General features: G+C 41.0%; 1 protein-coding gene across 2 annotated transcripts in view; it reads right to left on the reverse strand.

The window, feature by feature from the left end:
- The window catches only part of bmpr2b (bone morphogenetic protein receptor type 2b), a 168415-nt gene that overhangs the window by 87256 nt on the left and 53646 nt on the right, over positions 1-27513 (reverse strand). The gene's annotated exons all lie outside the window — the stretch shown is intronic.

Raw genomic sequence — 27513 nt, forward strand, 5'->3', positions numbered from 1 at the left:
AACCTTAATAAACACAATAAAAACATCTCAGGATCTCTGTTTAATACCAACAATTTCTTTGGGATCTTTCGTTTAATTCTGATCTGGATGGAAGGATCTACATAATTTCCCACCAAACTCACTTGTAGTAATTAGCTGATTTTCCTTGGAGGTCTCTCATCCCAGTACTGACCAGTCCCAGCCTTGCTTTCCTAAGAAAGCTCTGCTCTTCTAATGTCTGCACTGCAACAATGACATGATTCCATGGAATTTTCTTTGAATCTGTCCTAACATTCCCTGCAGGAGCCTGGTTTGGTAAACTTTAATAACCACAATAAAAACAGCCTAAGCAGGATTGTAGAGATAGCCAGCAAAATTATTGGTACACAAAGGTTAGACTTCTACATCAAGCAAATAGTGCAGAAGGCAAATACAATCATGGACTGTCATGACCACCTCTTGCACAGTGAATATGAGCTCCATCCACCTGAGCGTTGATTTAGACTGGGAATAAAGAAGTCACCTTTTATTCCCACAGCTATTAACTGCTCAGTTTGGACAACTGACTGTATATTTTGCGTTATTACACATATTATTTTCTTTCTCATCATACATGCATGTCTTTTATCTGTAAATGGGTTCACGTTGTGTTAAATGCGCTGTGCTGTGTTGTGTCTTTTACCTGCCTGCAAAGCTAACTTCCCACCTGGGACAATAAAGTAACAATAAAGTAAGAAAAGTAAGAAAAAGTTTGTGGGATAAGGCAGAATCAATTATCTAGGGAGGCTGGCACATGTTTATTTAGGCATTTTGTGGTCAAAAGATGGAAAAAAAATCATTAAAATGGGCATGCTTCTCAAAAAGCGAAAACATCTTTTGCCGTCAAAATGTCAAACGTTCAGCTTGTCTCGTGTTTTTTTGCTATTTATTATTTTTCTGAGCAGCTGAAGTTGATTAAAATGGACATTTTTGGTAAAAAGAGACAAAGGGTCACAAATCTATCATTAAATTCATGGCAACCTGCCTATCTACCCACTATTTTCTATTTTTAATGTTGGCAACAAAAAAAACTTGCTTAGAAGAGGAAACAGCAATGATTAAATTCAATGAGAACCACAAAAAAGAGCCTCATCCAGTATGGGCAGCAAGTACTTTCATAAACTATGGGTTTCAGTATTGTGTGCTTCTGAAGATGCTACAAAAGCACAGCCCGATGGAAACTGCACGTCATCAGTGCTGCAAAAAAGGGCTTGTGGGAAAATGCAGAGGCTGTGTTACTGAAACCCAGAAGGCCAAGTGCTCTGTTTGCTTTGTGAAGACATCTGTTGGTTATATTTTCCCTTTTCTACAAATATAGAAGTATATCAAAGTACTTGGCATAAAAATTGGACAAAAAAGAGGGATGTACACCTTCAAACAATATCAAGAAAAGGTTTGAAGAGAGTGGCAGAACCAATTTCTGGGAATTTAGGGAAAAAAAACAACATCCGGGGTTCATAAAATACATGGGCCATTTTTTCCATTTCAAATGCCACTTCAAAAGCAAAAAAAAAGTAAAGCATTTCAGCTTGAACTCCTGGTCTTAAATTACCTGTTTGTGTACTCCATACCTGTCTGATCAAGCACTCAGAAATGATAACTCCTTTTTTTAGCACACCGGCGTCATGGTAACTACTGAGAAGCAGGTGTAAACAGCTCTTCCTGGAGAAAATGACTCCATATAGCACTTTTTTTTTGTTCAAAGAGTAAAGCAGGGCACAAACTTCTGGACAGCAGAAACAGATCACTTTTTTTGATCCTTTGTCACCTTAATAAATCACAGACAAGACGCACAGAAATTGAAAAATCAATATACTAATTAAGGTACTTCATTGAAAACCCAATACGAAGAAAAGTGAAGCAAATTAAATACTAAATTTCTTACTGGTGACCTTAACTGAGTTTATAAAACAGTTTTGTACATTACATAGCACTCATATAGAAAATAGAACGTACTACATTCAAATAGCAGTCTAATTAAGTATTGCAAAATCCTGGCCACCCAACTTCTCGATGTGTTAACAATGCCAATACCATAATGCAATATACCGTAAATATTCAAGCTGAAATGCACACCAGTTTATGTAATTTTGGTTAATTGGTTAGTCAACCTGCTTGCTAGCATTTTTTTTTTTACTTTCTACAAGGGTTTTCATTTTACTACTGTTAGATTCTTTGATGGTAAAATAAGGCCAACATTTTAGTAGAAGTCAAACACAGTCAAGTGCCTTTTGGACTCTCGGATTAACCTGGAAGCACTAGTTAACACTGGGCTGTGGGAGAATCAGAATGGAGCTCTTCATTTTATCATGCAGCAGACTACAGTACCAGTCAAACGTTTGAGTACAACTCCTTGAAACCAGGTTTTACCTGATTATCTCTGCTTTAAACTTGTCTATAAACACTTAATATTTAATTACCCTCACCTGTTTACCAATAATTGGTGACAAAAGGTAAATGAGGTAACATGCTAGTTAACTGTGAGAACATCTAACAAAGAAAATTTCTACACTTCTTTTAGTGTTCTAACACCATGTTATACACATTTCTGACTTTTAATTAACCTGGGCTTCAGACTGAAATCTGCTTGCTTTGCTTGTTCATTTTATGTTATGTTTATTTTCAATGCAGTTCACTTAAGATTATAAGTATACATATCATGTAACTAAATATTAAGTGTTTATAAACAAGTTGATACAGTTTAGAGGAGAGAGAGCCTGCTGGTTCCACAGCAGAATGCCCTTTTCTCAAGATGAACTGAACTAAGGCAGCACAATTTTCCCTTCCTTCAGTTTCCCCAGCTTTGCGCACAGAACTGAGACTTTTTTCAATCATCTTGAAAATGCCACAGACTGATGTGACCCCAAATGTAATAATACATTGTAAGTCAACTCATTTCACCTCTCATCACTTATACCAGCACAAGAGGAGACCTCATCTGCGTGGACACTAGCGCTGCAAGTATCTCTCTCTGCTCCACACTGCAAACCTGCTGAGCAAACAGCTCAGGTCAGCACAGATGGAACACTGTTGCGGTTTTCTGAAAACTCTGCCAGATCACAGCCATCTAGTCAAAAGACAGGGGGCTTTGCTGTGCAGCAAGACAAGGAATACTTTTGCCAGCCACGACCTCGCTCATCCTCTGCTCAGAAATCTCAACGGAAAAAGAGAAACCAAGATCTGTACCAGGGTACTACATAGCCCAGCCCTACATTGCAAGCACAGGCCCACTACAAACTCACACAAATTCTACAATATCTATCCATCCAACCGCTTCATCCAATTCATGGTCGCAGGGAGAGCCGGCGCCTATCTTGGCAAGGAATGAGCGCATGGCAGGATACACCCTGGGTGGGACGCCAGTCCATCACAGGGCAGACAGACACAAGCACACACACTTACACCAGGGCCAATTCTTCCATAACCTACCAGTATGTCTTTGGACTGTGGGAAGAAACACGGGGAGAACATACAAACTACAAGCAGATAGCACCCCAGGTCGGACCTGAACCCAGTGCCCCTGCGCTGTGAGGAAGTGATGCGAACCGCTGCACCACTGTGCTGCCCTCTAGAATGAATCATTCTTAATTCAGTATAAAGTACAGAAACAAGTGACTTATTTTCATGCTAAACAATGGCGTCTATCCTAATACTAACAAACATTCAAAACATCAAATTAGACTGATTAGTCGTGCACAAAGACCTATCAGTTTGAGTAATGTTATCTTCCGCTGTGCACAGGAAATAAAGCTTAGGACACAGGCATTCAGCCATGATGCTAGGATCATGGCAGGGATCAGGGGAAGAATCACCTGGAAAGAGGTGCCCTTGAGAGAGTCTGGCATGATGCTGTAGCAGCCAGCTGTCCCCAACCCTGACATTTGGCAGGATGGCACAAAGGGTGCCACCCTCCATGGGCTTTGCAGGCCTGTCAACAAGTTGATTAATGTGGGCCTAGTCCGGCCTCCCCCCGTTCAAATAGTTAAGGGCAGTAACCATTGTTAATCTCCCAACTCCCCACCTCGCACCCCTCATTCTTCCGACTCCACTCTCCTCTTTGTCCCCCAAGCACGTCTTCATACTATATAAGAAGGACCTTCTCTTGCTATGACCCCAAGGATATCAGAGGGCCACCTACCCTGAGCACTTTCAAATCCAGACTCAAAACCTTCTTTATCAAAAGGGCTTTTAGTTACAGGTTGTTTGTTTCCACTATTTGCATCTTCTACTGCACTTAAAACCCTTGCTTTTTATTGTACTACCTTTACCTCCTCATCATTGTTTGTTCTTACTTGTAAAGCACTCTGAGAAGCTACTTTTAAAGGTGCTATATATAAAAAAGTTTATTATTATACTATTAAAGTTCAATTCTCCATACACCGGCATCTTTTAAGCATCCTTATGCTACAGGGCTAATTGCCATTAAAGAACGGAACAGTCTGTTTGTTCCCTCGGTAAGTGCTTTAAGTGCTTGTTTCTACCAAATCCGAGCCATGAGTGCAGTACATTATCAATTAAAGCAGCACATTTCATCCCACATTGGGGAAACTAAATGAGAGGACAAGACAAACAGGAAGTGTTGTTCCACAATCTGTGTTCACGTGTACGATTCTTTTTTATTTCGCTTTTCAAAATAAACATTTAAGCACAGCCCTAAGGTTTCATTAAAACACATCCTGTTTATTACTTATACTTTTATTTTAGCTTCCTCTTTTACAGACGCAAAAAACGCTAGCGCAGGAAATTCACATGATATTTGTAGCTGTTGTTTTTTTTATTCTAACGCGTGTGTACCGATCAATAAGGTCTACTAAGAACAAGACTACAAGCCTGTTTGAATGTTAAGAGACAGCCTACACAGTGGGTTCTTGAAGTTCTCCAATTCTTCTGCGTTTTGAAGCTCTTGCAGAGAATAAACACAAGTCCAAGTACTTCAAGTGCATTAGTTTGGTTTATCTTCATCTAGATAATGTACTCTATTTATAAACATGATCCAGTGCTTTCTTGTGCTGTACCTTTCAGTTGCTTCCTGTCAATTTGTTGAAAAACAAGCTGGTCTAGATCCCTATCCCCAGCTTTGGCTAATAACACAGTTTGAAAATATCAGGATAGAAACCTTGTGTAACAGACATAGTAATTCAGGCCCTGAATTCCCCACAAGGGATTTTCTGAAAAATAAACTATCATAACAATATGTCTCGCCCAACTGTGATGGAAGTGCATCACATTCCTTCAAGTCTTACATTTGAAGGCTGTTGATCATTATTCCATAAAGGCTGTGTAAATAAATGATATGGCTCTCATAGTGAAATGTAAAATAATAAACTGTTGATCTTAACAAGGACCTAAGACCACCAAAAAAGCTTGGATCTTTAGGGGAAATTACCAGAGACCCACGTCAGCAAGGCTGATAAATATGAAGTGACTGTGTTACCTGTTATGTTCTATCTAAAAAATCATTTCACAGTTTTATGCAAACAGATGCATTCTGAGTTTCCTCTGAGCAATTAACAATTTATAATGCAATCATGAGATATTGTCTTATTCTTTAGGTAAAGCCTAAATTATATTGAGAAGGGTTTCCCAAGTTCCTGTTTTTATCTTCCTCTTTATCCTAAAGCAGTAGCAGCACTCTTTCAAGTTTGCAATGCGCAGGCACTGCAGCTTTTGTGACAACAGCAGACGGGTGCAAAATAGAGCTTACACCTGCTTGCAAGGGGAACTAATTTAAAATTAAATAGAAGTGTCTATCACTGTGTCTAATTAATTGCATTGCTTACCAAAATAGTAGAGTTTGTATACAATGAATACACTTACATGGACAGTGCATTTTGAAATTGCTCCCAGTTAAAATTGAGGAAACATACCTTACAACATATGAGTGCAGTACTGAAAGGAGAAGGAAGAGGCAGACGTATTTAAATAAGAGCAAAGATAAGAGCAAATCTTTTCATTTGTCAAGCCCCTCTTTTTTGATATATTAAAACAGCTCCTTTGGGGTAACATTTATCTAATGTTATATAACATTTAGAGAAAAGATTTAGATAAAACCAATGAGGACACAAAGAAAGCACTATAAAGGAGTGACAAGACACTCACAATAAAGACTATTCAGCTTTCCCTACTATACAACATTTTTTAATACGGATTTATTCACACCCCTGATGAAATAAGAATAAAAATGACATATTCAATAATCCATGGTGCTTTAAAGAATCTCAATGTTACACTGTAATCTTAATAGTGCAGCTCAAAACAAAGCCGTATGTGCTAATTATTTTAGGACTTGAAAACATGGTCACATTTATTCACAGCTCTGTAGTTTATGTTTGCTTTGTAGCTATGAGTTTATGGTTTTGCTCCCAAATCATTTGTCTCTTTCATAGGCATCCCATAACTAGTGGGAGTCGATGACCTTAATCATGATGATGACGTACTATTAATAAATGTATTTTGTTTGTGTTTTCTCCTTTAATACCAATAGGAAACAAGAAACCATCAGAAGCCTCTACACAGTTCCAGAAGTTTCCATTGTTCTTCCAAAAAAACAATGTTATAATATATGTAATTTGCTTATTTTTATTAAATGAATAACTCAAAATGTGAATAAATGTAACCCTTGTGTCTTCTGGGACTCAATTCATTATTTATTACAACTGTGTGCAGTGCACCAGTTTTAGGAACATTAGGAAAATCTGTAACTCACAATTTTACCAAGGATACGAAAAAATTTGAAGGCCACATGTGAGCACCTCATACTCCGTTTTGTGGTACACTGAAGGAAGTCAGCTACACGATGAATTTAACCTTTGTGGAAGAGATGCAAGATACCAGTTCACCAAGACTGCTCAGGACTCCTCTCACAGAGAAAGGCCAGTGATTTCTATCTTTAGAAACCCAAAGGAACATAAGATTAAAATTAGATCAGTCCACTGGGCCCTTTTGTTTGCTGGTAGCCTGCTGTTCTAAGGATCTCATTTACCTATTTCTTGAAAGTAGTAAAGGTATCTGCTTCAGTAACATGTCTGGAAGCTTCATCTAGAGTCCCACAACCATTCCAGTAAAGAAAGTTCAACTCACTCACCAGTATTCAGCAGTCAGCTGAGACAGGAATATGACAATGTCATGTGCTCATCCTCATTGTTTTCCACCACCACCACCATGCCAGCAAAAAGCAGGAAGTGAGCCCAAGACTAGATTTCTGCTTTCAAAAAAAATTGTGTTTCTATTGAGAAGAAATGGTTTTAGATAAAACCAGAGATAAGAGAGAGAGAGATACCCCAACTTGCTCTCCATGAGACACACAGACAGGGAGAGAGAAGCTTGGGGTCAGAGCGCAGGGTCAGCCATTTATACGGCACCCCTGGAGCAGCTGGTGTTCAGGGCCTTGCTCAGGGGCCCAACGGAGTCGGATTCCTCTGCCTGCCGCAGGATACGAACCGGCAACCTTCCAGCCACAGGCACAGATCCTGAGCCACAGAGCCACCACACTGCCCAATGAATTCAGACATAACTAAATAATACAAGCAATGTTTTCTTATTATAATAAGCAATATTTAAAAAAGGACAATCTTTCAGACATAGATTTACATCATAGTAATCACCAGTCACTCAACCTTCAGAATTATAATGCTTCAATTAATTTGCTATTTGCTTACTCTGTTAAGTAAATGACTGTGATCTAGTGCGACGACTGAATGCTTTTTGCTGTCAATTTCCGTGAATCTCAGAAGCTGCCGCGTTTTCAAATCTCATTTCATGTGTAATTAAATTCAGACATAAAAGATAAGACAAGACAAAAAGGGTTAAAGATGTGATATTGTATTGCAGGCTAATGTAATTCATCCTTAAAGGGCACTCGTCTTTTATCAAGCTTGTGCCCAATGTAGCATACTACGTACTACAGCTGTAACGTACTGTAATTATGCAAGTCAGACTAAAACCTAGAAGCACTTCTCCTAAACCTTAAAGCAGTACGGCCTTCAATGTATTAGGTTTATCCCAACTTTGAAAAGTGTAATGCTTTATAATACTGATTTTCAAAAACTCTCATAAACCAGCACTGTTTTATTTCCCAAACCCCAGAAGATCATCGGCTGTGGTCTCACAGAGATTAAACAGCTCTATGAGGGCCGCTGCTGTGGTAGAATTCGGGCCATCACAGAGGACAGTCACCACCCCGGGCATGAGCTCTTTGCCCCCAGGCAAGAGATGCAGTACAAGAGCATACGGACACTTGCCACCAGATTCTTCAACAGCTTCTATCCACAAGCAGTGCGATGGGCGAACGCATTTGGCCACGCTCCTCGGACCACACCTGTAGCATCTACCTCACTGTAATTTTATTTATTGCACACCTGCAGTTATTGTCTGCAATGTTTGCATTCGAACTGTTTGCTTGTACGTTGTCTACTGTTGGTTTGTTTATTGCCTTCATGCACTGTCTGCACTTTGTGTTTTTACACTTTTTTTTAATCAATCGAGAGACTTTCTGTAAGTAAGAATTCCATTGTACCAGTACATGTACCGGTTACATATGGCAATAAAGTTCAAGTTCACCACAGTAGCACTGCCATGCTTTCCATGCTTGTATCACAATGGCAGATTTAGAAAAATTAATAATATTACTACTAATTTATGTGGTTGATTCTTTCATTAAACAACTAACGTGCATTAGCACCAATTTATATAGTTGGGCATTTGACTGGTAATTCCCACGTGAATTAAGTTGCTCAAGTGTACAACAGCTGTGTTACACCTAGGATTCGAACCTACAACTGTCCAGCTATAACTCTAGATTCCTGCCTAGACCACGAGACTAACAAGAAACAACCCAACAGTTAGAGGATGAGGATAACTGTGGATTTGATGGTCAGATACTTAATAATATATGCTGTTGACTACGGGTTCAGCTCAGTGGATTTGGGGATTTATTACTTAACCAACTGAGCAAGGTTGTCTCTCCTGTGGAACCATTCTCACATTCTTAATGATCTTATGGCTTGAGCTCGACCTAAATGGGACTTTTTTAATGTGATGTTAGACTTATCAAAGGTACAAAATGGGTTAACAACCAAAGAGAGAATAACAAATCACAACTAATCAACTGTCCTGTTCTGTAGTAATTGTAATAGTTGACATTGCAAAGTTGTGGATTAATTGCAAAAAAAAAAACATTGCACATATAAACATCAGGACTGAAAGTTTTGTGTGGGGAACAGCTTTTTGTAGCAGGTGCACTCTTAACTGAATAAGCATGACATGGGTAAATTCATTACACTGATTAAACTTTGTCACCAAAAAACATGTCGATCTGTGATACTGTACATTCATTCTTTGTACCAAGTTGCAATTGCTACTTTGACAGCTTAAATTTCCTTTCTCTTGTAAAGTCTGCTCATTGCTCTCCGTGACTACGTGGGATGAGCTGCAACAACCACCATCATCTAACGGTCCAAGGGGCTCAAGTCAGGGAGTTAGGCCATCCACAGCACACCTGCCAGAACCTCCCCTCACACAAACATTGTTACACTGAGCGGGCTGAGGATGTCCGTTATCCTACAGTAATGTCAGGATGAGCCCACGGGAAGGACAGCATGCGAGGTCTTCAGATCGGTTCGATTTAGTTCCATGCAGTTGCCAACGGTCACTATAAAAGGAGTTCTGCAGAAACTAGTCATACCGGACCAGCCCATCGTACCTGGATCTCCACATTGATCTTCGTACAGTGCTGTGAGACACCCAGATCACAGTTTATCACTGAAAGAATGTGCAACACTGGCCAGGTTAGGAAGTACTAGCTCTGAACACCTCAGACGGCAAGAAAGATTACATTGACTTTTGACTTTTGATAAGCAGGGCATATTGATTCCTAGACGTACAAACCTTCAACAGGTTAAATCATGTTATTACCTGTGCTCAACTGGCATCTCGCGAAAGAGGTGATTTAACGTTTATGCAGAAATGAAACTCACTTGAGTGTACCAGCTGGTTATTAACAACAATCGGTCAAAATCATGGCAGAAAACATTTTTTGCCACCACCAAGGCACTTGTAAATTATCAACAGAGCTTATGACAGCCCTGTATTGCGGAATAATACTGTTTGTATGTGTGTTGCTGCGGGTATATCTGCGTGCACGTTTGTGAGGACGTGTGCGCACCAGCACAAATCCCCAGAGCGGGGATGAAAGGTCATTAGCCACTGCCATTTCCTGTAATTCCTGTAATTTCCGAGACAAATGGAGGCTACCGGCAGCAGCCTGCATATTCCCAGATGCAGGGAGGGCTCAAACGACTCACTGCCTTTAAAGAAGATCAGAAAAGAAAAAAAAAATAAAACAATACGCTCCCCAATGAAAGTGAGCCCCAGAGAGAAAATAAAACTCATGTATTCACGTCATCAACTGCGGACACAAAAGCACAGTGTAGAATGTATTTCGACTCAGGGGGTTCAGCAACCTTACATTTGTATGCGGACGATTTTAATATACAAGCTGATACCACAGCTGTATGGTGCTGCAGTACTGATACCGACTCAACAGCATCAGACTACGGCTAGCTTTATTAAAACTGAAACAACTGTCGGTATCTTCTCCCTCGTATAAAAAAAAAAAAATCTTAAAAAACAGACCGCCTGCTCACTTAATTTCCGAGTCGACGGAAAAGAAGGGATGATGGGAAAAGATAAACGCAGCTGAAATGACATCAGAGTCCAGCAGCCGTTTTTCACGCGGGGACAGTGATAAAGCTCTCACCGTGATGGGAGGACTCCGCGTTAATTGTGGCAACTCCAATTAAAGTCTGCTGTTCGTTGTTTAAGCAGAAGGGGGGGGGGGGGGTCAAGACTGTGCCAGGGAAGATAGTGAAGGAAAGCAAGTCTTCGGAGAATGGAAAGTGCCCGAGCTTCGCACGGTTTCTGGACAGAAAAGAACTACAGCTCTGGAATCAGTCCAGAGAAGAACGACCAGATACATTCTGGTCTACATTGACAGAGGAGGTAAACAGTTTGAGTCTTGAACTAAGGAGAATACGAGGGGTCAGATAGAAGTATTCAAAATCCTCAAAGGTACCGGCAAAGACTGCACAGCGGACTTCTTCAGTGAGCTCAAACTAAAAGACACAAGTGGAAACAAAGTGAATTTAAAACCAAGAACAGGAACACCACAACCCTTTGAGTAAAGCGCAAGCTACTCAGCCATGTTGTTGAAGCCGACACCTGGGTTTCTTTCGAGAAACGGCTGTATCCTTGGATTAACGTCTAACTACCCAAAAGGCAAGATAGGCCAAAAAGCCTCTTTTCATTTGTAGACTCTCGAATGTTCTTATACAGTAGTAAATACCTCCAACAGCACAAAGGACAATAATGGATGAGACCAGAATGAAAAAAAAAATGCCTACAACAGCAAAAGCAATATATCTGTGCTATTATCACTGATATAATTATTAATTGTACTATATCACATGTTGCTCGCAAAAAACTTGTCATGAGGGTCTCGTTTCCCTGAAAAATAACACTTGACCGCTTTTCTGTGAATGTCCAGCTTCGTTTATTTCAAAAGTCTGTGCTTTTGTAGCCAAAAAGGCTCAGCAATCCCACCCCCTCCCCTGCAGCTCCACAAGGTCAGCCCGGCTGGAAGCCAGGAGGGGCTCTTCCCCGAAAAATGTCAGCCTTTTCCTTCACGACAACATTAACTTTTATGGGGTTTTACCGTTGTCCTACTGGCTAATAAGACTTAGCCATTTTTCTTTGGCTGGCATTTGTACTTTATTGGATCTGCTCCATGAAACTAACTCCATGAGACAGCGTCTTTTTTAATCCTAGAGGATTTGTTTTGTAATAATCAGGAACGAGCATCGTAATTCTTTCCAGTTTTCTAATGCTTCTCATCCCAAAGGTTCCCAGAGTGCTTTTACCTTCTGAAGTGTCTTGGTTTATCTTAGTTTCTCTCTTCACCCTGGTTTCTTTCAAGACACAGCTGGATGAGATCCTTGGGATTTATGAACTACTAACTACCAAACAGGCTAGGCTCGATGGAACAAATGGCTTCCTCTCATTTGTAACTCTTATGTTCTTATTTTTCAGAGATTTCCAAGGAGGCTTGAGGCATTCTTTAAAGAAGCATTCTAAATTAAAAAGGGCAGTAAAGATTTATCTGGCAAGACAGTCACATTTCAGTCCAATGGTTCGTCGGTAATGATGTTAAGCATTAGTTACAGCATATGATTAAAACTGTAAAAGAGCTAAGTATTTGCCCTGGAGTCTATGGCTGCTGTTGGTGAAGATGCTGCCTTCAGTCTCAGATCGGGTGGGTGGGTGTTTAACACACACTGTTTATATCAACACGTCCGGAGAGCTACAGGAACCATTTACAGAACGGAAAAAAAAGGCTGAAATTCTTCCTTGGTGCTGATTAAAAACAAAGAGGCTTCAGCAAAAGACAATGAAAGACACCAAAAAACCAAAATCGCCAAGGGGATAGAGCAAAGAAATGGATATTCAGTCATTTACCACTTGCTGAAAAAACAGTTCTTTAATTTCCAAAACAAGAATCTCCTTTGTGGGAAAAAAACTGAATCATGTGATTGAAAGGGGCCTGTAAGAGGACACAGCTGTCATATAGGAAAAATGTGTATTTCTCAGAGGCGTCTATGAGAAAAATGTAAATCACATTGTAAATTATTATTACCTGAACATCAATGCTGTCTGTGAATATAAACCACCCATTTTCCTTGTAAACATCATTGGCATCATATAAAAGCATAATAAATCTCTGCATTTGTATTACAATCAATTATACTGTAAACCTCTATACTTGAAAATGGTTTCTGTGCATCTTGGACCAACTTATCCTAGGGCAGTAATGTGCTTTACTTTAGCGCTCCTCCTGTTTCTCATTTATTATGGTGGGGTGGTTCTTCTGCTATTCCTGCACTGTGAGCGATAAATTCCTGGCAAAATCCAGATGGTACAAACAATTCCCTCCCCAACTCTTTACAAGGAGGCCAGAGCAGAGCACTTCGTGGTGCATACCGAAGCCGGATAAACCTCCAAGACTTATCTCTTGTCACACGCGTGCTCCTGCTGAGATTGAATGAGATTAGAGAATGTTTTAGCTACAGCAGTTGTGTTGTCTGCAAACAGAACTCCACTGTTCAATTCAATTCAACTTTTTTTTTTGCATTATATTTACACAAGTGCATAGTATAATGTAAAGTGTTTCTCATTAGTCTCTCAGGTGCAGTATATATATAGAACAGCAGACAAGACAATAGACAGCAAATACAACAACAATGTAAACAAGTATGGTAACAGTGCGACAGTACCCATATCTGTTAAAAACTGTGCAAAAGTACACAGAGCGAACAGTGCAAAATAATATGGCGATTATCAAATAGTACAACTCAATCAAGTACAGTTTTAAGTTCAAGGTCGGCTTGCATTCAATTGTCGGAGGTATGGCTTATGTAGTGGTGTAGGCGTACAGTCTTTGTGGGTATAGGAAGAAGTGAGGAGAGGACATAGTTTGGTGGGTGGGAGTGGGGGCGTCACCAGCTTGATGGCTCTGGGGAAGAAGCTATTTCGGAGTCTTGCTGTGTGCGACTGGATCGTCTGGAACCTTTTACCAGATGGTAGGGGGACGAACAGGTTGTGACTGGGGTGAGGGGGGTCAGACATAATTTTGGTGGCTTTTTCCACACTACTGGTGTTGTAGAGTTCCTGGATGGATGTAGACGGTTGAGCTCTAAAGCACCTCTATCAGTCACACCCAGAGAGCTGGCTCGTCTGCTTTCTGGAAGCACAATGGGACAACGCTGTGTTTGGGGCTTTTTGGGCCATAACTCAAGTGTCCTGAGCAAACAAGTTTGGAGAAACGTAGCAGAGCCAGTCGCTCTCAAAGAACTGAGTGCAGCCATTCAGCTCAGGTCACTGCCCTGCCTGTCCACTGCAGACCTCAGCAATTTAGCTACAATGTAAACTTGAGCCACAGTCTTTTCCCTGCCTACAAAATACTACCAGACCACCGGCTATTACACGGGGTTTATAAAAGTCAAATTAGTAGCACCGACAGCTACTAATAAACTCAAAGATCTCTGTTTATGGAATGTGTTGCAATCAAACAACCCTAACCCAACCTTCGACCACACAACTCTCAAGGACAGGGTGTACAATTTGTTACCCAGTTTTCGTTCAAAGCAAACAATTGGAAATTCAAAAGGAAAAAGGAAATTCCTTATAAAACAATAGGAAATTCCTTACAGCTCCCAGCCTAAGGTCTTAACATTACATTGCTGTAGCAAAGCTCAATACTGTGTTGGGTTTAAAATTATAATAGGAAATAAGTCTAGCATGCATTGGTAAGCTCTGTCCTTTATGATGAAGTGCTCAAGGATAGAGGGAGACATTGCGATAATGAGTGCTTTCCACAGTATCCGTGCCACGAGCTATATGGCTCTCCCAACTCTGTTGCAGGGCATTTGTTTGGAACGTGGCTCCGTATTTAGAGTTGGAAAGTCATGAGATGGATGCTCAAATTCCATTTGTCTTGTATCCTGGTACTTGCAACGTGCAGTTGGCAAAAAAATAATCGTTATGATCGGAATGCCAACCCTTCTGGATTCAAACACAATAAAGTCTCGCTGCCTGGAGATATCACCGATTCAGACGAAGGCTTTAACCCATCAACAATAACAATTAGAAAACACTGCAGACATGAGAATGAAAATGGTGGGCACAGCAAATGAGGCATTTGCAAACAAATACTCATCTACTGAGTGAAATGTTAAATCAATGGAATAATAGAGATGTTTTCATTCAACCTGTATGAGGAATTTGCATGAAAAAAGATTATTTACAGTTTTATTCGATAGGAGTAAAGAGAAATAAGATGAAACCACCCTCAGTACCTCTCTGTTTGCTCCAGATTGTACAGGTCAGCCATTACAATGTAATTGCTCAAAACAGGCAGGTAAAATTAACAGCTTGTTAATTAAAACACATGGTTTTAGCTATCATGTAACGCAATAAATAACTATACAAGATAAGGAAAGAAATTACGTGTACTATGTTTTTAACAGGATATTTTGGCTGCTACTTTTTAATCTTTTAACAATGAAATACCCCAAAATCCAACAGCAATGCGCAGCTGGCTAACCCATACCGTGTGGAGAAAACAACCGCGATGTTCTAACAACCGGTTGGGAGAAAAACTACGGAAAAAATTCTGGGGGCCGCCTTGGCCAGCATGACCCCACGCCATGTTTGCCGCGTCTTTCAGAGAAAATAACATTCCACTTTTTCTCCTCCCGGTTCTCAGTCCCTTGAAATCCCCAAGCAGGCAGAACCGAGCTTGCCGAGGGGAACTGACAAAACCAATTTTGAGCAAAATGAAACCAGCTCAAAGGAATGGACGGACACACACACACACACGGCGGTTTCTGTCGATAAAAGGTGATGGGGTTTGGCTCGGGGCTCAAAAGGAACTCATTATTTAACATAACAGAAATCTTCAAGTGCAGGCTAAACCACATCAGGCTGGCTGTACCCTTTGTTGGGCCCTGCAATGGGCTCATTTGTACCGTCTCCCACTGGCATCCTTTCTCTAGCCTAATCTCTGGCTGCTGTGTGCAGGCCATGCGCTCTGCCACCCCTCATTACCTCAAAGCAGAGCTGTTTTGATTGGCGTGCAGACAGGAATGCTTTGTCTGAGCAGAGCTGAAGGCCTCCTCATACCAGCCCTGTGGCTAAAGCCTACCAAAATTTCTTTTTGGAACCCCCAGGTGCCGTTCCCTCAACTCACTGCACAAACTTTTATACCCCTGCAGTTTTCACTGTAACTTGCGAAACAGAATTTTGAAATTTGTAGTTTGTACCCCAGCGTGTATGGGACAATTGTAGCTAAAACTCTGGGTGTTAAACATTTACAGACAAAAGACTTCTGCAAAAAATCCCAGCCCAGATCACTGTCTGAAGATCAACTCTTCTGATCCTTTGAGTTTATTTAATAGACCTGTTGACTATCGCCATTTTTCATTGTTTAAGTTGTGACAGAGGATGGCAAATAAGGAAATCATTTCTCAAATAGGCCAGAATCTCTATCTTATTTTTTTCTTGGAGAGTTTAGTAACAGATTACAATCCTTATATCTTGATAACATAACAGCATTCCTGTTAATGAGACTTAGTCACTTATTTGTTGGGGTACTGGGTATCAAGCAGGATGAAGAACTGAAAACACAGCAAGGAGCCAATATGTTCTTCTTATCAAGAGACCAGTGCTTTTGTGTCATCGGTACATATGTGGGGTGTTCACAGCCAGTAATTCTTAATCTGTCAAGACGTTGCAGACAAACACAGTCCTTCAATATCAGGTCATTATCTTGGAGAAAAGGAGTCATGGCACCTCAGAAGATCGATGGGGAGGTCTGTGTGTGACAGTCCGCGCAATAGCATCTAGTCACTGCTGAACTGCTCTAGAAGTGATTGATGGCAACTTGAATGGACAGTGCCACATTGATCAAGTGCTGGGACCTCTCAGTTGCTGCCTTTCTTGCAGGCTTATCCTGGTGTGACAACATTTCAGTAGGACACTTCACAACTTTCTGTGGGTAGTACGGTGGAGCAGGGGTTGGCACTGCTGCCTCACAGTGCTGGGGCCCTGGATTCAATTCCTGGGGTGCTATCTCTGTTTGTTTGTTCTCCCCATGTTTCTGTGGGTTTCCTCTGGGTGCTCTGGTTTTCTCCCACAGTCCAAAGACATGGTGGTAGGACAATGGGCTACTTGGAAAATGGGCACTGGTGTGAGTGTATATGTCTGTGTCTGCCTAGCAATGGACTGGTGTCCCATCCAGGATGTATCCCGCCTCGCACCAGCTGCATTTCAGGATGGGATCGGACTACTTCCTGACCCTGTATTGGATAAAGCACTTAAAAAATGGAAGGAACTGTTTCATGCCGCTTGTGTAACAATAGCTTTCCTGTGAGGTGAGATTGTGCCAGCTAAGCCATGGATGTCATTATATCCCTCTTTGAAAATCTGTGACAGAAGCAGCGAGGACATGTGGCATCTAGGGCTCAGACACCAGTGAACAGGCAGATGCTGGTTCAAGCTATATAACATGAAAGGTACTTCCTTGCCATTGCTGCTGGCCTGCAATATTCATAGTACATCACCTAATGATCAACACTAGAAATAGTATAATTATAAAGAGTATAATTTTACCCATGTCATGCATTTCAATAAAACATCAGAGCAAGTGCTATATAAAAGATCATAAGTATTTGTTATACCTAGAGGCAGCATTGCCTCTGATGCTCAATTTATGTGCACTGTATTGTGAACAGGTTGACTGCATAGCCCACAGCATCGCAGTGATAAAACCCCAGAATCGCGTTTTGATGTTGTGGCGTGCGTAGGTACTGGAGGGCAGGTCTACAGGAGGGCCCCGTCAGGACCAGCTCTTGTAACCCACCACCCGCAGCTGTAGGCCAGCGAGCAGTAGGAAACGACGTAGCCCCAGTGGCAGATGGGTCTGTGTACCAGGTCTCGCAGAGACACGTGATCAAGACAGACAGTTTGAGCTGTGTGGCGCAGTGGGAGCTCTGACACTATGGTTCCTCTACTGTACCACTGCAAGGCAAGTGGCTGGTGGTAGAATATGGCTGGCAGGTGTCACCGCCTTGGGGTGATCCAGGCATATTCCATCTGCCCGAGCAATGCATATATAATTGACCTTAACAAATGCAGAGCCACTCACCTAAAGCTTATGCTCATTCTCATTTGGTCCTAATATAGTTTGTAAGCTTTAGTGCCTGCTCAATAGCTTAGCTTAAAAGCAAGGAACGAGCTTTCAACAGAACATAGAAGGGAAAGGGTTATGCCAGTTCGAGTTGATGTTCTTGTAGGTTGTTCTGCTATGTCCCCAATATTGTTCACATAATTAGTAATGACCTACACATAACTGATCAGAAAGACTACACACAATATTATGAGTTATGAGACACCTGTCCATATCGTTTCCAGGCAATCTTTGTAATGAAGTTTGACATAAATCTCCCTAAAGCATTTGTGGACTGTAGTTCTGTGCTGAAAGCTTTGAATCTAAAAAATGCTAAAAAAGTATATTTTATTAAAGTGGAATACAAGTCAGTATGGAACTAACTGCTGTACTTGCAACAAGTGTGTTATATTATTCTTTACCTTGCTCTTGCTTTCCACAGTTGATATTACAACTCATCACACTGAAGGGTTCATCTCTTAAGGACCATCGAGAAAGGATTTCTAAATTTGGAATTTGTGTTTGACCCAAATTTACCATATCAAATTTGATAACACCACCAGAAAGAAAACCGTGATCTCCCAATCAACTGGGAGACCAGGTTGAACTAATCTAAATGTACAGATGACAACACCAAAATATTTATTATGCTAGCAATGACCGGCAAGATTGGGCTTCTTGATGTCAAGTGTGTTCAAGCACAACCTGATCTCACTGACTAATTCAGTGTTAAGTCATAGGTACAGAGATTAACGCTTCCTCCTCGTGCTGTTCATCTTCCCATTTTCTAAACGCTTGTTCCAACTGTGGGTCGCGAGGGAGCCAGATCCTATCCCGGCACATGCAAGGGGAGCAACCGCAGAGCACACCCTGGACAGGATGGGACTCCTGTCCATCACAGGACACTCATGCTGTTCATGTCTTCTAAACATCTCCTGATTCCCCAAATCAAGGCCAAGCATTATGCCTCATTATCCAGGTGCTGCTAGTTCTAGCCTGGGTCAAGCCACCAACCAGCTGTGACCAGTTAGCCTATCCAGTACAGGTGGAGATCTCTAATCCAGGTGTTGCTAGTTCTAGCCTGTGTCACGCCACTAGCCAGCTGTGACCAGGATTAGCTGTGACCAGTTAGCCTATCCAGTACAGGTGGAGATCTATAATCCAGGTGTTGCTAGTTCTAGCCTGGGTCAAGCCACCAACCAGCTGTGACCAGGATAAACTGTGCCCAGTTAGCCTATCCAGTACAGGTGGAGATCTCTAATCCAGGTGTTGCTAGTTCTAGCCTGTGTCACGCCACTAGCCAGCTGTGACCAGGATTAGCTGTGACCAGTTAGCCTATCCAGTACAGGTGGAGATCTCTAATCCAGGTGTTGCTAGTTCTAGCCTGTGTCACGCCACTAGCCAGCTGTGACCAGGATTAGCTGTGACCAGTTAGCCTATCCAGTACAGGTGGAGATCTCTAATCCAGGTGTTGCTAGTTCTAGCCTGTGTCACGCCACTAGCCAGCTGTGACCAGGATTAGCTGTGACCAGTTAGCCTATCCAGTACAGGTGGAGATCTCTAATCCAGGTGTTGCTAGTTCTAGCCTGTGTCACGCCACTAGCCAGCTGTGACCAGGATTAGCTGTGACCAGTTAGCCTATCCAGTACAGGTGGAGATCTATACTCCAGGTAGTGCTAGCTGTAGTCTGGGTCATGTCACTAACCAACTGTGACCAGGATCCCCCCCCCTCCCCCCAAGACATTTCAGCACAGTTGTCTCAGCACTGCCACCAGTAGGGCTGGGATTGGTTGGGCAGGGCTCTCTAGGGTCCCAGGGCAGGCAAGACGTTCTGAGCTTCCTGGCTGCAAGCAGTGACATCAGTGAGGTACGCATTCTCTTCCAGTCAGAACTGGCTGTCCTGCATGTCGCTGCAGAGCTCGGACCCTATCCAAACGTGGACGACTTGATGGGTCGGAGGAGTGGCCAAGGGTCGCTGGTGAGACGCAGGCGAAGACTACTAGGGAAATAATAGTCTTCTTTTAACCAAAGGGGTTGTTTGCAGTTGAATCTTCCATGACGGACAGCAAGGATGGTGGGGAGAAGGAAGGCTGGAAGGCAGGCAGCTTTACTGAGGAGAACGAAGGGTATCTGGCAGGTTCCTGCCGTCCTGACGCTGGCTCCGACACCCAGCTGCCTCCGCGTCAGCCCACAGCTGGTGTTCAGACAAAAAGCTTAATCTCAGCACGGCTGGGTCCCTGAACCTGGGTTTACTGCAGATAATGTGTAAGTGAGGGGACAGATAAGGCCGGAACACAGAGTATCTTTGGGTCGAAAAGCACAGTAGCAAAACCACAAACAGCACCGGATTCTTGGCAGCTGTTCCTTGTTTGTAATGTTCCAAAAGCGTTTTCACTTCAGGGATTAGATTTTAAACTGCAACTGTTTAAAACGGTCATATTAAGCCATTTGAATTATACATTTTACGCATAACAACTATACAATTCGGCATACCTCATGTTCACAGGGCAGTTTGAGAAAATTCGCCACTTGTTCATGTACATTTATTCACATTCCGAGTTTAGGAAATATATTGAAATTTCAAGCCTATACTGTTCGTGTACAGAAGTATAGACATGTATATCTATATGAAGAGATATTTTTAATTTACATCTTTGGGTATTTTTATCCACTTCTTGATTAAAACCAAGAATAGCGATATTCATTCTGATTAATAAAGTTTCCAGTTTTTATACTCCTCACACACAAAATAAAACTTTTATAAAAGTACACTTTGTGATTCAGAACCAATATAAAACAAGTATAGAAGGTTTGAATAAACTTTGAAATTCACAACTATGAAACAAGATACAAATCAAACTGGGTTCGGAAATGTGGATCAAAAGAAACAAGGTATAATTTTAATGACTGAACAAACAATGCTTGTCCAGTGTAACAGATATTTAAGGGCGTTTTATGATAGATTATGCTTCTTGCTGAAAAGAATCAAGAACATGAAGATAATCTGTTCAGGGGAGCAGATCTTAAGCTTTTTCCAAGTGTATTACATTACACAAATGGTATACCTGCAAAGACCAGTTAAAGCTTAATTGCTACAAAAAGTTAATTACCTATTTTATTGGGTATTAGGTACACATATTCTTTAAACAAATGCTGCAGTTTGATCACCTTTATTGGTATATTTCTCTACTGATTTAATAATACTCTTGCATCGTACTGGATATTTTAATACCTTAATTACATATGAACCCAGAAATACTATAAGACTTCCACAAAACACTTCTGACAAATTAAGTTTCATGAGCTTTTTGGAGTTCAGTGAGAGGGAAACGAAAACCCTGGGTTGCGTTTCAGAAGGCTGTTTTTGAAGCTTCTCTGTAGGGCTGCCAAAGCCCACCTCTGTAAACAGTGTTTCACTTTGCCATTAGTAACCAAGGTTAGTTCAAGGGAACTGAATTTCAATGAAATCCCCTCAGCTCGGCCACCAAATCAGCAAATGTTAAAAGTGCATCTGGTCAAACTGATAAGTGCAAGGCAGGACCGAATCCTCGATTCAGGCTTCCTGGAAATCTCGAGCAAAACAGTTTTCTAAAAGTACACTGGAGACTTTCATTGGTCTCACGAAAAGATTTCAAAAGAGGGTTTACATTAAACACAGTCACTGCACTTTATACAGGTATGCACTTTGTAGTGCTAAAAGTACTACAAAAAAAGTACTTTGCCATCAGGCATATCACTCTGCAACTGGCAACCCACTGAAGCTCAGCAGGTGTGAGCCTGGTCAGTACCTGGATGGGAGACCTCCTGGGAAAAACTAAGGTTGCTGCTGGAAGAGGTGTTAGTGGAGCCAGCAGGGGGAGGCTCAACCTGCGGTCCATGTGGGTCCTAATGCCCCAGTATAGTGACGGGGACACTATATTGTAAACAGGCGCTGTTCTTCCGATGAGACGTAAAACCGAGGTCTTGACTCACTGAGGTCATTAAAAATCCCAGGGCGTTTCTCAAAAAGAGTAGGGGTGTAACCCCGGCGTACTGGCCAAATTTCCCATTGGCCCTTATCAATCATGGCCTCCTAATAATCCCCATCTCTGAACTGGCTTCATCACTCTGTTATCCTTCCCACTGAGAGCTGGTGTGTGGTGAGTGTACTGGCGCACTATGGCTGCCATCACATCATCCAGGTGGGGCTGCACCTTGGTGGTGGTAGTGGGATTCCCCATTACCTGTAAGTGCTTTGAGTGGAGTGTCCAGGAAAGCACTATATAAGTGTAAGCAATTATTATTATTAATAAATCTTTATTGTTTCCGCAATAAGAATGCACATTTTAGGAACAAAGCCTCATTTCCCAATTTTCATGCAAAGTCTGCAGTAAGCTCAAATCAATTCTCCTTGGCAAAAATGCTTTTTATCTAGTGACTTTCCCAGACTAAGTTGATGGTTACTAAAATGATTCTGTGTGTATAATTAATGCAAAAGATAATATAAGGTAAGATTGCACAACATCATTTATTACTTTTTCTTGAGTCTACGTATTTGCATATAAGCAACACCTTTTCAGATACACAAGACCTGTGCCCAATTTTGTCACATTTTTGCTTGTGTCGGATTTTTGAACATTTTGCTTGTGTCGAATGTCACTGAATATACGAATAACAGACACTATGGTGTAACACCTCAATAATCTAATTTAACTGTTGTCTCTCACTGCCTGCTTCTGTATTTGAATACTTATTTCAATTGTATTTGGTAATGTACTACAGTTTAGGAGCAAACACAGTTTAAGCTATTTTTAATTTCAACACTTCTGAGAACAGTATTTCATTTTTAGCATACTGTAAGACACCCTGCAAATGTGTAACAGATGTAATGGAACTAAAGAAAATCTACAGTGCAATTCCTTTTTGTGTTGCACATGCTTTTATTTTTATGATTTGTAGAAATCGTACTTCAAAACTAAATAACAATCACTGCCTAACAGAAAACCATAACGTTTAACAAAAAACCCTAAGGAAAATGGTTTAATTTACCCTGACTAGTCTGCACGTGGCAAATCCACCATTTCTAATTGCACTGCACCCCAGAGACACTTGCTCGAGACCTCCTAAACCATCACGAGGGACAAGATCTCAGTCAGGGGCTGCAGACACAGTGCCCCTGAAGACATCCAGATGCTATCTGCTTTCAAGGGCACTGAAACACCCAAAGGAGAGGCTGTTTCTAGCACTGCTTAAGGGCTCCTAGCACTTTCTGAAAACACTGAAATTTCACCGGGACGAAAAACGGGTATAGGCAAAGGTCTCTTCCATCTCACTGTCAAACATTTACAGCTTTTCTGCGAAACTACTGCACCATAGCACTACAGACAATGAAAAGCATTATTATATAGTGCTATGCCACCAGACATAGACCGACAGGACTTCACTTTGGCAGTCTCTGCCTTGGTCCTTGGTAAGGAGCTGGTCCAGAATTCTTTGCAATCCAATATCTTATTAACATCCCAACATCCATTAGAATAACTAATTAAAGGGCAGATGTGTGGGTTAAGACGTATTTTTCTTTTTTTTCCCCCCCGTCTTGCATGGCTGAGAGCCGCTGGGATTTTTCTGGCTAGGATTCCCCGACTCCCAGGAAAAACAGGAAAATAACTAGATGGAGGAGAAGATTCCATGGAGGATAATAAGTTCATGTGTCAGAACGCCGCCAACTCTTGACAGATGTTTATGACCTCCAGCTGATATCCTCATTTTTCATGCCAAAGGAAGCAGACAGTGCCTTCTGAAGAAAATGTTAAATACACAGGTAAGGTGGCAAAAAATACACACTGAAAAGAATAACTGAATTTAGAATAGAAGAATACCGATACAAAAGGCAGGTTATTTGGCCAACAAAATTTGCTAACAGAAATTATTTTACCTGATGTAGATATTTATCTTGATGAAGATATACGATACCCTTCAAATTATATTTTGAAACTAAACGGGCAAGCAGAGTCCAAATGCATGTAAATGACGATCTCCTTCAGTCATGTGTGATTTAGCCATTCAAAGCTTCCTTGAGAATAACTGCAAACAAACCTTCGCTTCTCCCCAACAGAAAAGGCTGAAACTGCACTGCACCATCAGGTTTAATATGATACAAAACATTGATTTTTAGTTGACCTCTCAGGTTACTGTAACTATGACTCCCAGACAGAGACGAGCATCAGTATGAGACCTGATAAGAATCAGACAGCAGTACCACACAGAGCCTTGTTTGAGAAAAAGATGTGCAGGTTGACTTTTTTATATTTAACAAAAACGAAAAAATACCAAACTAATGCAATGTATCGTCACCTCCCAGGCCTGCTGTACCAACCATTATGTGTAACTGTCTATTATACAAGCCTACTATTTCACTGACAAAATACACTTAATATTTTTACAAGAAAAACAAACCCTATGGACCAGATATGTGCTTCCTCATTTTCATAGGTGTCTGAGCATAGAATTCTAACTGGGCCTGTGTCATTTGCAACATTTATGTTTTTGATGCAAACAAAAGGCAGTAATAACATACTGTTTTTTCACCTAAAATACGTGTTACCTGCTTTTTTAACCTGTTTAACTATATGATACAGGAAATATTAACCAGCAATTTAAATGAAGTTCTGTTGCTCTCAGAACTAATGAAGCAGCTGTGTTTTTTTTACATGTAAAACCAACATTTAAGAAAATAAGAGTATTCAGAGTACCCTCTCTCAACCATGATATTTTTTTTTATTTTTATGAGAAGTCCAAGACGAAACTCTGTCCCACTGCAACTAAATTAAGAGATTTGAGGCTGCTTGTATTTTAACATTAATACAGAATACAAACAGGTTTTCAGAGGCTTCCCAAACCTCTGGTCAGAAATCAGGTGTAAAAGTCAGTTTAAACAAAACACGTGCCTCCATTAAATTATTTTTCTTTCTATAAAAGTAAAAAGTTTTATTATGATACTATTAATAAGACATTTTAAAGTATTTTTTACTATTAAGATATTTTGTGTCCCGCATAAAACAAACAAACATCAAAGTTATAGTTATATAGATTATTATTAGATTATATTAGATATACTATTTTTATATAGCGCCTTTAAAAGTGGCTTCTCAAAGTGCTTTACAGAAAAAACAACGAGAGGAGATGGCAGATGGGAAAGAGGCACACAGAAAGTTAAATAAAAAAAGTAAAAGAAGGTTTTGCGTCTAGATTTGAAAAAGCTCACTAATCTGGCCTCATATCAGGACATTTCTGGCCATGCAGGTACTTTTAGAATGACCATTTCCACTTTGTTTTCCAAATACCTTTAAAAACATCTAAAATTCCTTCAACGGAGCTATATCGTACGTTTTACCATCTTGCTGTAAGACTGATTTTCTTTATATTCAAAACACATGCTCCTTGTGTCTGTTGGCTCCACAATAAAAACGTTCAAACCCGAGATTGACTTCAACGCCACGTTGTCAAATGCCTTTCAAAACCAAAGCTCAATTTCAGTTCCAGTTGTCATAATACCTTCAATGTCAAGTTAATTTTCTGAAAGGGTAATCCAAGCAGGGAAAAACAGGATCCTAATCCTGTCTTTTTAAGCATTTACTATCTATCGTGCATCGCTGTGTGGCAAGCAGCAATAGAGAAGCTGTCAAAGTGTGGAACCGTTTCCTATCAATAAAATCCAAATAACAAAAGCAGCTAAGGAGACTTCTTCCGTTATTTAACCACATGCATCAAGTGCAAGCAAATTCTCATTTCTAATGACAACCTCGAAAATCCACTAGTACTGTGGAGCATTTACTGGAGCAAATAACAGCAAAATCCCTTAATGCTGCACCAGTACAGTATCCATTACCCCCAAACCAGAACCCAGAGTTGTAGTCATTCCACTCTCAGCAACATCTAACAAACTGCAAACCTGCTTGACACTGTACATGGCCGAGACAGACGACTTGGCACACGTTCAACCAGTCTGATTCCTATCTTAGGGGCTGAGCCCTCCTTAAACACCAGGGTGCTGTAATACTGGATTAAAAACAGACACGAGCGTAAGGGCATAGAAATAGGTGGATTCCCAAGAAACAGTTCATCTATGGCATGCCTGGATAGGTGGATTCCCCAGAAGAACAAGTCACGGATCACACATCTGGACACACGGATTCCCAGGAAACACAATTCATGATCAGCAATCATAGATCTCCTTCGGTCATGTGTGACTTAGCCATTCAAAGCTCTTCCTCGAGAACGCTAAAATAACCGCACACAAACCTTCGCTTCTCCCCAACAGAAAAGGCTGAAACTGCACTGCACCATCAGGTTTAATATGATTGATTTTTAGTTGACCTCTCAGGTTAATGTAACGATGACTCCCAGACAGAGACGGGCATCAGTATGAGACCTGATTAGAATCAGACAGCAGTAGCACACAGAGCCTTGTTTGAGAAAAAGATGTGCAGGTTGACTTGTTTCTTTGCATTATCTGAGACATTGCATCCTTTTTAGAGTCCAGGGGCACCCAAAATTAGTCATATTTAACAAAAACAAATAGAAAAATAAAGCAAACTAATGAAATGTATCATCACCTCCCAAGCCTGCTGTACCAGCTATTATGTGTAATTGTCTATTATACAAGCCTACTATTTCACTGACAAAAAATACTCAATATTTGTACGAGAAAAGCAAATAGGGATAAGTGGTTTTCAGTTCACATACCGCCTTTGGGAGATACTGGCGAGGCACTCCACATGGTCTTGGCCTAAAACTGACAGATCTAGGATTGGCGTTACTGGCCTGAGTTCAGAAGCTGCAAAAAGGGCCTAACTGCGCCCCCTTTGCCATTGTGGGCAGATAGGTTGTTCAAATTTAAGCTTTTGTAGAAAAGGAGCCAGGCTGTTTTCGTCTGTAAAACCAGGCTGATCTCGCTGTCATCATCGTCACCGAAGTCTGCCAAAGGATGGACACTGAAGGGGTATGTAAGCCTGGTCCAGCTGAAGACCAATACAGCACTTGGGTGGATTTGAGCTCCTATACTGACTTCCTTACTGGAGTGGCAACCAGGAACATGAGGGCCAGACCGCTGCAGGAGCTCATTATGTCGCTCCTGACCTCCTGTACCTTTCAACCCAATTAAGCGAATGGAGCTCGCTGCCTGCATAATCCCTGGTCAATTACCATTAAATGTAAGCATCTACATGCACTGGTCATTCCAGCTCCTGGCAATAATTTAGGGATTTAAAAAGACATTGTTGCTTCAAAGTGCCCTCCCTGTACCACAACCGTTCCGCGAGGTTTCACATTTGTCTTTAGCTCCACTTCGTTCAAATTTACATACCCATTTAATCTGTGAGTAAATACCTGGCATCAGCTTCTTTTAATTACTTTTTCACAAGAACACTTCACTAAACGGAGTCCACACTAGCCTTCAGTAATGTATTTAATTTAAACAAATATTTTCAGATCTCATACCAACATCTTATATATTTTCCAAAGAGCTTACAGCACAATTCCAACACAGTTTTTTTTTTATCTGGAATACAGTTAAAGGTTTACTACCTAGTAGTAGAAAACATAACACGAGCACCTGTCGAAACTGTCCACGTATATAACAAACCCTTGTAGAAATATGAGCTCTAAGTAAGAACCATTTTTATTGAGAGCTACAGGAAGAATGTATTAAAATATGTTAACCATTTTTTTAGGCTGGAGTT

The sequence above is a fragment of the Atractosteus spatula genome, chromosome 13, assembly GCF_055471065.1.
Source record: "Atractosteus spatula isolate fAtrSpa1 chromosome 13, fAtrSpa1.hap1, whole genome shotgun sequence".
NCBI lineage: Eukaryota > Metazoa > Chordata > Actinopteri > Semionotiformes > Lepisosteidae > Atractosteus > Atractosteus spatula.